The sequence below is a fragment of the Rhyacophila brunnea genome, unplaced genomic scaffold (genome assembly GCF_057557595.1).
Source record: "Rhyacophila brunnea isolate RB1 unplaced genomic scaffold, BYU_Rbru_1.0 scaffold_5, whole genome shotgun sequence".
Taxonomy (NCBI): domain Eukaryota; kingdom Metazoa; phylum Arthropoda; class Insecta; order Trichoptera; family Rhyacophilidae; genus Rhyacophila; species Rhyacophila brunnea.
Genome location: NW_028233170.1, coordinates 18,083,737 through 18,101,252, shown reverse-complemented (window position 1 = coordinate 18,101,252; position 17,516 = coordinate 18,083,737).

The window sequence follows — 17,516 nt, the reverse complement described above, 5'->3', positions numbered from 1 at the left end:
GATGGTGACTCATTGTTTTTGTTGTTTTGAGAATATTAAATAGATATTTCCGAGGGTCGATCCCCTGCTAGATGAAAGCTTTCCCTAGTTCTCTTCTCGGTCCCTAGTTCTTCGCTGCCACGTACCTACATATCCACCAAACTTGATGAGTTCGTCTATCCAACGGGTTATAGGGCGTCCGTGTGAGCGTTTAGTCCCTCCTGGGTACCACTGTCACAGTATTTATCCAATGGTTGGCCATTCGCCAAGCGACATGTCCAGCTCATCTGCTTAGCGACCTCTATGACATCGCATACTCATGTCTGCTTCCTTATCCATCGGTTTCTTATGTGATATTTACAGTATTTACACCTTATCCCCAATATGCACCTTTTCATGCCATGTTGCGCTACTCGTTATTTTTCTCTTACATTAAGAGGACTTACGGGGCCCTTACGCACTGTCAACCTGTCACCGCCAACCATATCGAGACATAATAAAGGAAATCAGCATTTACGCACATGTTGCGGCGAGCAATAACACTTTTTGGTTGCTAGCAACCATGGTTGAAGAGGCCCGATACGCAATCATACGCAATACGTCAGCGTTGGTGGCACACATTGGTTGAACACTTTACGCTTAAAGCCTCGTTGACACGGTCCAAGTACGATCCAAGTACACTTGGATCGAGTGCCATCCAAGTGCACTCATATGAGACATCTTCATACTAATTATTCCTATCCAAGCTACTTGGACCGCGTCCTACTCATCCAAGTTAACTTGGATAGGAATAAATAGTATGAAGCTGTCACTTGGATGGCACTCGATCCAAGTCTACTTGGATCGTACTTGGGCCGTGTCAACGCGGCTTAAGAAAGTAAAATGGAGTGATTAAAAAAAACAACATCATAACTCATAACTGAGCAGTGTCGCACCCGGGGGGGGGGGGGGGGGGCAGGGGGCCCTGGCACCTCCCAAAAATGAAAATTATCAGAATGATTTTTAAACATTGAAATTGAAAGCCAATGAATTATAACCTTTGGGCTTAGAAAAATAAAAACACGGCATAAAAAATGTTTATTTGTAATAATTCTCCAGCACCTTTTTAGAAAAATTTCTTAGATTTTAATTTCTAACACAAAAATTTCGAAACACTAATGTCAGGTTTTTTTAGAAACCCAATCCTTAATGGAACTGTCAAAAAATTTTCGGTGTCCACCCGAATTCCGGAGTGGTATAGGTCATGGCTGGGGAGGGCTGACAGGGCTCTAGCCTTGGGGGTCCGGGCTGTGGGGGGCCCGGCGTGTCGGGTTTACCAGATAAGTGAGATAACCACACATCATAAATTAGCTTTAATAGTAAAAAAGTCGCCTGCGGCGCTATTATACTTCATGGCCATGAACATTTTCAATTTCTTATATAATTGTGCAATATTTTTTTTGATTAATATGTGTCCGATACTCGACAGCTCCATTATTAAAGTAGATGTATTAAAAATCGCCAATAATTCACTGTATAAGTACCCTTAATTTGAACTAAACACAATTTGAAAAACGTTAATGTAGTGTTTCACACTGCCTCTAATCTTAGTGGTAGGTAGGGGGCCCACCAAATATCCTAGCCTGAGGGCCCGTTTCAGGATGTGGGGACCATGGTATAGGTACACCGAGTGCAATAGACAAAAGACCGATAAACGAGAAATTAGGCTGTGAAGAAGACTAATTTACATTCTCTTCCTTGCCCCCCCCCCCAATATTAAATCCTAGGTGCGCCACTGTAACTGAGCATAACATAACATTAAAAAGTTATTAATTTATTACCAGCGTTATTTTCGCTCGCTATTCGGATATCACGTTGTTAATAATATGACCACACAATTTAAAAAAAATGGATAATCCTTTCTTATTTTATCCTTAAAGCCAGAATTTCTTTTTAGCATTTTGGGGAGTTATTAATGTACAGTACAAAAAATAAATCGTAAACAAAGACCGACTCGAGAAAATTACCTACGCAATCTGATTGAGTTCAACCAAGCACTGTTTGACTTGTATATTACTTATTATTCGGCGCTTTTTATTTTTTTTTTCCAAATAACCTGGACAAACTGACCGGGAAGTATGGTACTTAAGCCTAGTAATGTTTGCCTCAATAAATTTGATATAGAACTAAAAATGTGAATCTTTCACTTTTCACCAAGAAAAAAATAGTACACAATGTTGATAGTTTGTTTGCCAAAAAGTTCTATGACGAAGGATGAATATAAATTCTATATAATCTGACAACCCTAGTTTACATACAATGTTGCCCGAACCAGGTTAGGTCAATCACGGCTGCAAAATTACTCCCGCTATAAACGTAATAGTATTGTTCTCTTCGCAGCCTCGCGTTATCACAATTTGTCGGTGCAGCTCGACGATCGATTCCTGGAAGAGGCACTCCAGATTCCAGAAGCGAAGCACTCTGGAGCTAGCCGCAGGGTGCCAACCCCTCAGCCGCTGCTCTGCTCTCATTGTGGCGAGACGTCATGCCACAGCGCGCCGGGAGATAGGTCACGTAGTGTGCCAGGTTGCCGCAGCCCTGCCGTAGTGCCGTACCCTCTCATAACCGGTATACAGTAATTTCCGCAAAAGTACTATCACTTTTATTTTCAAATGCAACAATGCACGGAAACCTTACTGGCTTGAACGATGCATATCTACCATTAACTAATTCGACAATAATAATATGTAAAGTAAGAGTAGGTTAATAAAAGTAAATGTTAACATGTAGTCATGGCCCCCACAAGGGGGGGGGGGGGGCTGACAGGGCTCTAGCCTGGGGGCCCGGACTCAGGAGGGGCCCGGCGAGGCGAGTCGACCAGATAAGCGAGATAAACACAAATCACAAATTTGCTTTAATAATAAAAAGTTATGTGGTTGTACGATACAATTTTTAATTATGTATCAATACTCGACATCTCCATAATTCAAGTGGACGTATTAAAATATACAATAAAACACTTAACATACACATTAATTTTACCGTGTACACCATTTGGAAAACGCTACTGTAGAGCGTCACACTGCCTTTATCCTTAGCGATAGGTAGGGGGCCCGATTCACGACGTGGGGCCTGTAGTAACACGAGACGGCTGATTTTTAGTGCACATATTGTTTGTCCAGTTTTTTTTTTTACGAAAATTGGGTTTGTAATAATATACAAAGCGCCTATCTGCACCATACATTGGTGTAAAAATATTGCACGTCTAATTAATATGGTTTTTGAGAATTATCCTTGCTTTCCTTTTTTAACACTACAACATTCCACGATGTCCAGTTAAAACAATGCGGTAGTAGTGAATCAATCATTCGAATACACAGTGTTTTGTTTTCAATTTTCAGTTGATTCGAATCTTTCAAATTCGAACACGAAGAAAAACAAACTTTCGTGTTCTGAATTTATAAATTCAGACAAAAACTATGTATTGCAATAAGTTACAATATTTTATTAATACATATAACTTTGAAGTAAGACAAGTGGATTTAATGTGTTAATATATAACGTGGTCACGAAAAAAATATGAAAAAATATGAATTTGAATTATGACTCATTAGCAAGTCCATACAAAATAAGCACAATATAAAATTATATAATAATACGTAAGTACGTAGACAGTGTACGTCGATGCTACTCTATTAGAACAAGCTATTAATTAAAATTCGATAGGTGGGTGCAAATACCAATTAAAATCAAAATTTCTGATTTTAAGTTGTATAAAATTTATAAAATTATGTTAAAAGCGATTTTTAAATTCATAACAAGTAATAATGATAGATATAAGGTACAGAGAATTTGTTTTACAGGAAAAGTCATATATATACATATAATTGGTAGCCCATGATGGCCGAGCAACCTAAGCGTCGACCTATAACGTCGTTGGGTACCAAGCTCTAATCCTGGGTCTGTCAAGTATACATATTGTTTTTCAATTTGTGTTTGAGTCAGAGTATGGACCTAATAGGTTGAGCAAGACTTTAGTCTAGACAAGAAGTTAGTGGCTAACATCCATTTCTCGTAAAAACAAAAATCCGTTAATACAAACCGCCACTCTGTGGAGGCCCATATGGTGTTATTAGGATCGGACATGGTTAAAAAATAGTCGTTCTGCCTTACTATAACTGACTGACAAAATCTTTTCTAATCTCCACCGTCATAATTTATATAGATATTACACAAATAGTCGTGGAGGTGGCGCAAAGGGTTGATTGTTAGCCATTTTCAACGTTTTTTTAATGATTCTGAAGGGAAAAAATAAATTTAATTTCATAGCCTATAACAAATTTTACACGTCATGGCCTCCTCTATTTGCTATACATGGGCATCCTCTACTTCTATCCAATTATTTACCAGAAGTAACTTCTTGACACTATTCCTCATTGTATATAATATATATATGTACATACATACATCATCATCATTTAGTGCACTATAACCCTCCGTGGGTCGTGGCCTTCTTCAAAAACTTCCTCCATCCTGAATGGTCCAGCGCCGACACAACGGCGCAATTGATCCATCTTAGTTAATGCCGTCCATGCAGTGACGTCCCTAGACAAAAAGCCGCCTCCTGGGTAGTGTCAAAATGCCGCCACATTTTATTTATACAGTACTTTTTATCATCCTTTCATGACTCCAATATATAAGAAATGTGTTATATGGATACATTACTAACAATATATAAATACCACTAAATCTGATTTAAATGCCATATCTGCTTCAATAGACAATATTGCGAGTCTACGGTTTCTGATAGGTACCTACAGTTAAAAATACACCTGACAACTTCCAAAACTCGCGAGTACTAGCAAACATAATATTTGGATAGATTTTTAATTATGTATGCAAGTGTCATTGCTGTTCACCAAGAACGTGATGTCCAAGGACAACGGAAGTAAACTAGACATCGCGAACCCGACAAAAAAGTCCAGTTAAAACTTTTATAGCACTTACCTAATAAATACATCATCAACCAGTGAGCTGATTTTTTTAATGGAAAGATATTTCCGTTATTACTAAGATTAGGTAGGTAGCTATTTCTATATATACCTAATGATTCTCCTCGATTTGCCGCCTTTTGGGTAACTGCCGCCCCCAAGCGACGCTCAATCTTCCTACCCACACGGGACGTCTCTGCGTCCATGCATTCTGTTGGCCTCAGGGTATGCGTATATAGCTCGCCTTGTTGATAACTCCTCCGAAATTATATGCATGTAGCCGATCCAGCGCAATCTTTACATTTTCATTTGCTACATGATCTTTTCGCCCCCATAAAGTAACTAGGTACAACTCATTATAAACCAATGCTTCTGTTTGATAGCGCGATTGGTTTTTGGCTTTTCATCTACCAACAAAAAAACCAACAAAATACATATGTTTTTATGTCTATACAGTATAAAAATATATTTTGAAATTATTTTTTTACGTAAAATACAAGGCTTGAATATTATTATACTCCAAAATTGTCATACAATACCTACCAACATACCGTAAACGAAGGATTCTGTTTTTTTATCGATTCAGGCCTGCGAGAGGAGAAAATGCTGAGTCCGCGAAATTCTGTTTGGTTTTAGGGCATTGTGGATTGTAGGGCGGAATATGAAACGAAAACGGGCAAAGACTCAAAACACTGGGAGAAAATCGCTGCGAAATAATATTACCACTCCGAATATTATTCAAACAATTAAATTATTATTCGCTACACTGGAATGTAAACATACAATTTAATTTAAATTGTTTAAGTACACACAGAGGTACCTCGGTATGTAAATAATAAATTACCAAAATACAGAAAATACCTACCGATTAAAATTTCCTTAAGGCCCCCGCATGCCCTGTAAAGGTTAAAAGTGAATAAATTATTTATATTTTTGAGCTTCTACTACAAAATCTGTAGACTTTGTAAGAAATATGTGTAAGTATGTCATTGTTTACTTACCCTCTCTAAATCAACAGTACATAAGAAAGTCGTTTGAAATTGAGAATAAAGACTAGTTAGTTATTTGATACATCGAACATCCGTGGTTTTAGCAATATTTTAAATTATTTTGTGTCGATACGTGTATTATACCTACCTTTAATTTTAATATTGTATACCCAGTAAGATATATTCGACAAATTTTGCATTTGACTATGCAATTAATTGACTCATCATTTTAGAAAACTTCCAACAATGTACGTTTCGTATTTGCCATGATATATTATATTATATAATGCTATGGTGAGTTTATATATTATTTATTATATCAAGGTCCATTCTTCCCGATTCAAAAAGTGGTATTTCTTTTACTGAGTAGCATGTTCCACATGCAAATGTGAGTACGGGAAGTACACACTAGTTAAACACTTGCATTTTAGGCATAATGGGCGCCGGGCATTTTTAACGACACTATTTAGGCGGCCAAAACTTTAAACATAATATGTTAAGTATAACGTAATAACAATTGTTCTCGAAATTATTTTATCTTTGTATTATTAATTATTAACCAGAAAAAATATAATATAATCCCGAAACTCTTCAGTCGGACAATGGAATAATTGATAGATCTTGCGTTACTAGTGATTTAATTAATTTATATAATATTATATAATTAACTGTAATATCATAATTTATTTTAGTGATACCGCTTAACAATTAAAGTGCACATATCCATTTTTCCGTGTGCAGGAAGTATGCGAAGCTAATGTGTTTATTTTATATGGTCGCTATCGCACACAGTATTTAGATCGCAACTGTTGTATTGTCTCGCTCAACGCGTCTCGCATTCTTTAGTAGGTATTTTATTAAATAACGAAAAACTTAAGAAATTTATTTCGTGGGTTCATCTATCTATATGTAAATTTAGTCATAGTGTGTGCATAATATTGCCTCAAATTCTTCGTAATAACTACACTGTTAAATAATAAGTGTGAGTACAATAAAATTAATAGTTGAATAAATATTTATTTGTTCACCAGTCAATAGATAAATCCACTTCGTCACATATTGATAACGATAGAAAATTATTATTTAATTGTGTACGTGCAGTAAGTATCTATGTACTTGTTTTTGTTTTCCTTTATTGAAAGATTGATGACCCACCTACTATCAATGTATTTGTTCGTTGTGGAAAATTATAAAATAGTTTATATTTAGATACCAAGCCATCGACATTTAAATAATAAATCAATTGACTATCTTACTGTGCAACAAAAATCAGTTCCAGTGCTTTTCAAACTTTTTCGTTCCACAGCACCCTAAAAAATAATGTATATTATATTATAATATGTTCCTCAAGAACTTACTACTCATAGCAAATTGAAAATTTTATCTCCGGAATCTAATTCGAAGCTCGTTTTTTAGCTTTTCAGACAAGAGAATTTTTCTGATTGTGCCATATTTTTTGTCAGTACTTCTCGGTTTTATTTTTTTTACCATGTCCGATCCTATGGGTTTCCACAGAGTGGAGGTTTGTATTAACAAATTTTTATTTTTTCGCGAAATTGATGCTAGCCATCTGCTCACATACATTGAAAAACCATAAGTATATGTAATTGTCCGACCCACCGTGGGCGTCTAATTACTAATTTCTAAATAAACGACAAATGTTAGGTATTAGGTACATAAAAATATATCTAAATGAGATGAGAACATTGCCGAAATAGACGAATAAGCCACCTTGGCATTAAGGGAAGAGCTATCTGAAGAAAGTAGAAACTGAATCAACCCAAAGAAAGACAATTATTTCATTGTAATGGAAAATAAAGTTTTTTTAATTATAGTAAAACATAGAAATTAAAATGTAAACTCTTACTGAATGTATTGCCAGAATCATGATGTTATATGAGTACCTAAACGAATATTATATGTATGTAGGTAGGTACTAAACGGAATCCGCGGGCGTCAGTCTACTAAATAGAGTCCCGTGGTGGTCAAAGCTGTAGTCTTTGAGGACCAGATGTCGATTGTCAACGCGTGCGTGCTAACCACGCCTCTGTATGGCTGTGCGACATGGCATCTTACCAGCTTCAAAGGTCTCAAATTTTGAGTTTTGAGAATCGATGTCTCCACCGAATCGTTGGGGTACATCGGTACGACCACGTTACAAACACCCGTGAGCGGACACGGCAACCAACGCTAATTGGAGAAGTCTCGAAGAGACACTTCACGTGACTGGAACATGTGTTCCAGGTGTTGCCAAAGAATGCGACACATCGTATCTTTGTGGCACAGCTGACCTTCCCTCACTCTGCACTGGTGTTGCAGAAGCGATCTACGCGCTGCATATTTCTCATGACGGAAGGCGCAAGACGTGACGATGGGCCGATGGAAATAACGTGACCTTATACTTGCCATATGCACCAATACTGGGGCGTGACAAGATGAAGTTAGTAAGTAAGTAAGTAAGGTAGGTAGGTACTATACGGAGTCGATATGAATAAAATGAAGATGTTTTTTTTTAAATTATTGCAATATTTATTATTTAAAAATATTTATTCTTGAGTCTCAATATTAGCCTAAAATCTTATGAATCCTATTCCACTTGTGTGCAAATACAGCGCTGCATCTATGAATGAATCTCGAATACGAAAAAATCCAAAGTAATATTTAATATGAGATGTTTTTCCGAGTAGCAAGATATTGCACGAACAGTTTAAGTCTACCGCTCAGATAGTTCGATTATTTTTTCCGCATCCATAATAATATACTATGCATTATCGTCCAAACAGGGTAACACAAAAATTATGGGAACTGCATAACAGTAGTATGATTCTCGACAGTGATTGGCATTTAATAGGCAATTCAGAGGGCTTTGTTTTTTTTTCGTTTAATGGATTGTCCTTCATTAAATCATTAACCAAAACTGCTATTAAAGTCTAGTTGTATAACTACTGGATTTGCATTTCTATCTTATGAATATCGAAGCATGGCGTCCTCATTCTTGAGTAAACGCTCCTTAAACATTCCCAGTCATAAAAAAATGATACTTCACACGAAAACGTGGGATCCCGTGATATGCTCGATTAAGATCGGGTGTGTTTTTATACAACAAATTTTCAAACTTCTCAAACTCCTTCTCATAATATTTAGCCAGTCAAGTACCTACACCAAACCATAATTATTTAAAATATTTAAATAAAAAATCATAATTAATCGCGAATGTCATAATATTATGTAGATGGATATACAATAACGAAACATTGAAAGGTCGCCAAGAAGGTTTTATAGTTGTTATTTTCAATACGTTAACATATCATCATCAGCCAGGGTCAATCCACTGCTGGATGAAAGCCTCCCCAAGCTTTCTCCAACTCTCTCGGTCCTGTGTCGTTCGCTGCCACGTATTTCTGCCGAACTTTACCAGTTCGTCCGATACTATTCAGACGTCCGAAAGCACTCCATCCCAGCTTTGTTCTTCGAGCAATTTCATCGTGCATGCTTCCGTGTCTATGGACACCTGCTGTCCGAGATAGATGTAGCTGCTGACTTGCTTGAGTTGGGTGCCAGAAATACAGATAATCGCAGGGTCCGAAAAACAGTTCCTCATCACTTTTGTCTTTGAGACATTAATCTTTAGACCGACCGTTTGACTGACATCCGCGAGTTCTTTCATTCTACCTTGGAGGTCTTTCGGGTCTTGTGAGAGTATAACAATATCATCTGCAAAGCGCAGGTGACTGAGGTGCTCTCCGTTAATTGGAACACCTTTTTCCTCCCAATCAAGTTTCCTAAATAAGTCCTCAAGAGTAGTGGTGAATAGTTTAGGTGAAATGGTATCACCTTGCCGGACACCTTTGTTAATGGGGAATTTACACGACCGTTTGTGGAGTTTCACGCTTGCTGTGGCATCACTGTATATACTGTTCTACTACGTTAACATATATACAATATTAATTTTGTTATGACTAACAATCGGGTTACATGTAAATTGCACGTACTACATTTCACCGTAGCACAGTTCGCCGTGAGCTTTCGTATCGGAAAGAGATGACCGTACACTATACAGCACCGAGATGAAAAAAAAATACGCGTTGTTCGTGGAGCATGGCAGACAATAATGTTCCAATTTTATTAGATTCAATACGAACATTAATTTGATATTGATTGGTTTCAAATATCTGATAATAATGCTATCATTATTGTTATCAGATATTAAATTTTATATGTTCGATTTGATATTTTACCTAACTTAACCTAACCTAACCTAACAAATAATCCAGTATATCGGCTTTTTTCAAAAAAAAATTACCGCTAGTTTCCTGTAAACCGGCAAGAACCGTGTTTTATTAAGACATGCATTTGATTTCACTACTATACGACGAAGAAGTTGGACGGTCTTTAATAATATACAAATTTCCGGACACGATTCAATTGCATTAAAAACTTTAAGGAATCGCTGTAAAGTATAGAAAAAAATAAAATTCCATCCAGTTATGTTCCAAGCTCTTTCTCTAGTTATTGTTAAAAGGGTCCTGACCGTAGATATTATATTTACAGTACGATGATGTTTAGTAATAGGCGCTGAAGAATGTGCTAAATCCACTAAGCCATTTAGTAATCTGATCAAGGAGAAATGTTCAGTTTTCGGTACCAACACAAGAGGATAGGATTTTTACTCAATGTATTTTTTGAAAATTTCATATTTGCATTCAACGAACATAATATTGACAATTTATTAGGATCGGACATGATCTAAACATATTGACAATATAAGTATCATCGTGCAAATAATGTTTATTCAGAAACTAACATACAATTAACATACGATTTTATCTAGCGATTCTAAATTGTTTCTTTTATGGATTAATAGATAATTTCCATTATCACCGGTTGCTTCAAATAACTCTTGCTACACGTGCGTTTTGTTTAAGAGTCTGCGTGTCTGGTAGAGTGTGTGCGTGAATGCCGCCCACTGCGGGGGTAGGCGGCCTGAGTTTACCGGAATCAGCAAAATAAGATGTCTGCCCGCCCATCCCCGCACGACCCCATAATCCGCCCTCGACTCACTTGCGCCCTTTTCAAGGAGAACGCGGCTAATTCATATTACCCGAAGTGAATATTTTTATCGTAATAATATCTCCGTCGAAATAAATTAAGTACCTACAAAAATTATCGTGGTTATTATAATATTTTTTTTATAAATAATTCACAAATTTGTGTCTGTTTTTTTTTAATAATTACCATAACATTTTATTAGATTGTAATACGATACTAAAAATGAATCGAATTTTATACACACCTACATAAATTAAAATGCATAAATAAGTATATATTTTATTACCATTTGGTTCTACAATTCTTGGAGGGTCTTGGCCTCTTCCAGAAATTTTCTCGATCCTGGTCGATCATGGTCGATCCCGTCGATCCAGCCTTAAAATTATTTCTAATCTAATCTAATCTAATCTAGTCTGATCTAATCTGATGTGACTGACGCAATTCGTCCACCTCAGTGTCAGCGTCTAATTATAATATTATAATTATAACATTATATAAGCCTACCTACATACAAAATGAAAAGTGATAAAGTAAAAACAAATAATCAATTCGATACCTAGCTCTGTGATAGGAAAATTTCTAATTTAAGGCTTTGAATTTTGAAATATTAATTAGAAGTTGGCACTTTGGAATTAAGGGGTGGTTCCCATCAGTTTGTGTAAATTTAATCAAATAATGCTGCCGAAGAAAATTGAAGATTATTATGACATTATTGTTTTATATATTATTTTTTTAAATATTCTATTACAATTATTTTATATAATAATAACTAATTGTCATAATGAAGTGTCCATTTACCTATTGTTATTGTGTTTATTATTTTATATGTAAACATATAAATATGATATGTTTTAAACAGTATAACATGCACAAGACGCACAGAAACATATGTAAAAAGTAGGAGAAATTGCAATACAGAGCTTTTTTAAATGCCATTTTTTTGAAAGGCTCGGTTCCAGTCATTGGTTCCAGTGGATAAATTTATTGGTGCTATGTTCCGGTTCTCTATAAAAATCAATAGACTTACCCACTTATAGCCAGGTGCATAGATATATCAATGTTATAAATATTTTATTTTTTATTTTAAAACTCAAAAAGAATGTATCTATACGTTATTAGTAATTTAGTAATTAATATTTTATTAGAATAGCTGACTCCAACATAAATAAACAGTCATCAATAATAACAGAAAAACAATATTACAAAATAAGAAAAATGGGATCTCTGGAACCCCGATTTTTTTAAATGGTTCGTTTCTAGTTCTAAAATAATTAAGGTGAACTCATGGTTCCTGTTTCATTTCCAGCTCTAATTGCAACTACAGTTCATGCAAGACTTTGCCAACTTCGGATAGTATACGGCACAATAATAATATTTTCTAATTTGATATCTTGTTCTTCATTGGCTACATTGACTTATAACACCTACTTAAAAATCGCATTTGGCGAAATAAATAATATTGTAAGTACATGAGAAAATTTTATGATCGTGATCGTAAATATAAACTTATCTAGGTACTTACTATAATAGCTACTTATTACAATTTACAAAATGTTAACATTATTTACAATACACATGTAAAAGTTTGATACGAATATTTTCACACCATTTAGCAGTGGAGCACGAGCATGGAGAAAGGAAGGGGTGACATTTGAAGCACAGTTTTATAAAACGAAGCCTTCGGCACTCTGGCGCGATTCATTAATCAACTTATTATACAAGATGCTCTCGTGTTTTGCATTTTCAATGTTTATACATGCGTTTAAGACGATAAAAACAGTGGTGTGCGCTGGAGAATTCATACTACACAATATTAAAAATAACATAATACCTAATACAATTATTCAATACAAACGTTTTTCAATACTTATGTTGGATGTTTGTTAATCGTAATTCTTAATGTAAAAAATCTTGAAAGCAAAACTTTGTAAACATCTGATCAGAAATTGTCACTCTTAGTTCCTGATCGGCTGCAGCTTAGAGTCTTGCGACTATATAAACTTCACTATTTGCTGTTTTTGAACTGCATTTATTTTTCATAAATTCGATACATTATTATTTTCGAAAAATGTCCATTGTAACTCTTAAAAATACTACCCTGTAAATGCCCTCCGTTTTCAGCAACAACTTGATAAATAAAAAATGGATGCTTTGTGCCTATAACATTTTATTTAGGTATATTACGGTCATGGCCTCTACATCCTGAAGCGTGCCCCCAGGCTACGATGTTTGGTGCCCCCCCCCCCCCCCCAACACATCGTTAAGGTTAAGGGCAGTATAATATTCTACAGTTCTCTGCAGTAGTGTTCCCCAAATGGTATTCCGCGGAACTCTAGGGTAACATGTAAAAATAAAGTGTACTCCGTGTATGTTTAGTGATTTTTGGTATTTTTAAATAAATTCACTTGAATTGTTGTCACTCGGCATCATAATAATATTATGAAGCACTGATTGTGACACCTTTTTGTGATAACAAAGTAACATGTGACCCTTCGATATATTGGATAAAATAGTAATTTTTATTAATCAGGAAACACATTAAAAATAATTATAAAATACAATACTACCTGTGCAATAGCGCCGCAGGCGACTTTTTACTATTAAAGAAAAATTCTGATGTGTGTTTATCTCACTTAACCGTCACGCCGGGCCTTCCCTAAGCCCGGGCCCCCAGGCTAGAGCCCTGTCAGCCCCCATTGTGGGGGCCATGATTATGGTAGGCATATAAAAGAATTTTTACATGATGGATTGGATACAACAATATCATTTCGGGCTAACACTTTAATCAGAGTACACAACGAACAGTCTTGACCAGTGATAGTTGTGTATTTTCGGTGATATTCCATTGTGATCACGACTCTCAATCATGAGGATGATGCCAAAGAAGAGTTAAAATTATTACGAAAATATTGTTCTGTTTATTAAAAAAAAAAAAACCTATTGCAAATAATAAAAAAACAAAAAAAATAATTTGCATGTTCTGTCATCCCCGTCTATGGTTAGAGGAATCAATTATGTATGCTAAAGAGGCCAAGATAAGAAGTTTGAATGTATTAAATATTAACCCCGCGTAACAGAAAATTTCTTAAAGCTTTCTTCTATCACCAAATAACGATTAATCAAATTCTTAAGTTACGTCATAGCTGTATTATCTGTTTAGTTGTCTGAATGCATCAAATAAACCGCATACTCATGATGGAAATAGCTACTTATTGATTTTTTTATCAATCCCATATCGTGAGGTTATCATCACATTAATATACAAACAATACAACAAATGAACATTCCACGTAGAAGTATAGTTGTCATGTAACCTTCAGTAATATTTAAAACAAACATAGAATGTTCTCTATAAATTTAATATAATATGGCACTAGGCTCCGGGTTTGATTCTCGATGCTTTTGAGCTCGCAATATATTTATAAAAATAGTTATAGTTATCTCAAAGCCTGTGTTTAAATTACTCATCAACATAACAGGGCGTCATCCAATGCATAAGGCAATGGGCTTTCATTCGGATTCCCGACGAGGTTACAATAATATATTTATTTAGTTTGCTCAAAGCCTGTGATCGTTTCGCTTTTACTACTGTTTTACTACACTACTACCATTGGGCCTCATGGTCTATTCTAGTGTTAAATAGAATATAAATGTATAATATATTTTATAATATTAAATTAATATGTAGTGCGTTGAAATTAATCTAGACGTAAGTGAGCTCGAAATGCTGGAATGCAATAATATTGACCTCTATCGCATCATTGTGGAATTTATAATACCTACTCCGATTAATAGAAAATGTTACCATATTTGAAAAATAGCACAAATTTTGCGTAGCTTGGTACGCCTGTATTGTGGAAAATTTGTACCTACTTAATGTATTAATAAATCTGTTGGCGGTAATTGGACGGTCGCGCTCTGCCGGTCGCAAATTATTGCCATCCGTCAAGCGCGGGAGGAATTATTCCCCTAAACTGAGGAAATTATTACAATATATCAGGGAATAATCGCACCGATATCCTTTCCACATTATCTTATTAATGTAGCGGCAATAACATTCGACAAACTAATAAAATAAATTAAGCGATAGCGAACAAAATACATACTAAACTGTTGGATTTATATTTAAAAAGATAAAGCCTACTTTAATACCCAATTAAATCTTCAAACTTGCATTTGATTCCTTGATGAGAAACAATTAACTGCGAAGTGTTTTCGGCACAGTGGATACTAGAGCCATTTGATCTAAATCCCACCTCATGGATGTAACATACTAAATAATGAAGGTTGTAGTTTTCACTATTTTTATATTCAGCCCATGCAAATATTTTTTCAATGTGCAATAAACTACAATTAGGTGATTATACGATTATAGCAATAGTTATGTTGCCAGGATTTAAAAAAAACCTTCGATTGTTTTTTTACACTCAGATTGCGAAACATACCTACAGCCCTCCAAACTTATCTGGAGAATGAGATGGGGAAGCCACTATCGAAAACTACCCAATCGCGACTCGTAACTGGCAAAATCTGACATTCGGATGACGTTTTTCAATATGGTGTTTTATGGTAGTTCGTAGTTCTATTTTTGGCCATTCTCCAGATAAGTTTGTAGGTATGTACGTATATTTTTATAAGATTGGTACTTTCTACGAAGCGGTTGCATCATGTGCTTCATGGAAAACCGCACCTGCTTGAGTGTCAAATATGTCTACCCGTTAAATCTTTTTCGAATGAAGAATCTATCTTTGCCGCGCAATTCATATCGTAACCAAATCAACCGATCGGCAGTATAAAACAATTGCAGCGAGAGATCGTGACTCCCTGTTATAAATGGCGGCAACTTTCGCCTCAAAGAAAGTGTGTAAATCTTACAGGAGCGAGTTGAAAGGCCGCCATCCGTCTCCCGCCTACCCTGGCCCGAGCCGCCCACTCTGCCGTCCGCCCGCCCGGTTCCCATGGCGGTATTTAGCGAACAAACGGTCATTAGCGACAATAGCCGCCCAGGATCAAGAGATTCGCGGTGTAATGGTGGATAGTAACAGTAAAATAAATGTCTTATTTGTGACATCGATGATTCTAGATTCATTTTCAACGTAATGGTTCATTATCTTGAATAGATTTTTTATTGATGTCATAAGTCGTGTACAGTATATATGGTAACACCATAAAAAAGCAACTTAATTCAACTCACCCGGAACTCAGAATTAACCGATAAAAATGAAACTGTTAGCGAAAAAAACAATTGACGATAAAAAAATAATTGTCATAAATATTTTATTTTCTATGTATGTACTCCTTTCGAGTAGTTGATTGGAAACCCGTATTTATTGTTTAAATTATTTAATCAATAAACAACATAGCCCACATATTTTAACTGAAAAATTGTACCTACACTCTGCTGTGTTGCAGTACCCTTATCAACAATCAACATAGACCTACCACAATGCGTCTGCGACTGAATTATTTTTTATTATAATATTATATTTTTACTGATAATTTTCATTTTCAATAATCTACGTATTATAACATCGATTTTTTTTAGAAAATATTATGACGTCGATTTTGCTTTGAATTTGTCTTGAATTATCTGTAACGCATGAGAGAACATTGTGAGAGAGAGCTAAACAGGGAGAAGATATTATATTAAGCATACACGTATAAACACAAATTCTATATTTGAAAAATAAATCGGAGGAATCTTTATTTGAATCGAATCGTGAAAGAAAATGAATGGAACTCTCATGATAGTTTGACAGATACTAGATACTAGGTAATAGCATATTGAGTGATTAGAATATCAAGAAATTAGTATCCGAGAGATATACAGCAATTATTATAGTGGGCATAGGGTGCTGTAACTTACTGTAACATTAGGCAACATACACAATCAGTCAAAAAATATAAACATTATGGATGAGGAAGAACGCCTAAGCCTAAGCATCGCCGCTTGACAGATGAAATTCAGAAATGGCGTACTCAGCAAAGTCAGAAGATTCTACAAAGACTCCGCCAGGATGATGCAGCAGTTAGTTCACAGACAAATAATTTAATCTGAAACATCAAAACAAAAACAGTAGGACAGAACACACATATAAACATATGAGAGATATAGGGGGGGGGGTGACACGAACAAAAACGCCGACCTTTAGTTAGTGTTTGTGGCAGAGTATGGTTTAACGACATAACTATACAAATCTAGCCTTGTAGTCAATTCTACTTCTCAATAGCCTTGCGACAACCTCACGACACGGTTCAGACAGGATATATAAGTCCCATGGTTCTAAACTATGGAAGAATCAAGAATGAAATGGTCAAAGAGACCATGAACAGGTAACCAGTAGCGTAATCGTTTAGTATTAGGAAGTAAAATGTATGTTGTTAACCTTTTCTTTGTAAATGTAATAAAATTTTACGTAAAAAATTTTCGCCTCCGAAAATCAAGAGTGCTCCAGTGTAATTGGAACGCTGTGACCACAGACCTCGAAATGTCACGTCGTTTAATATTAGCGCGATGTATTTTTTAATA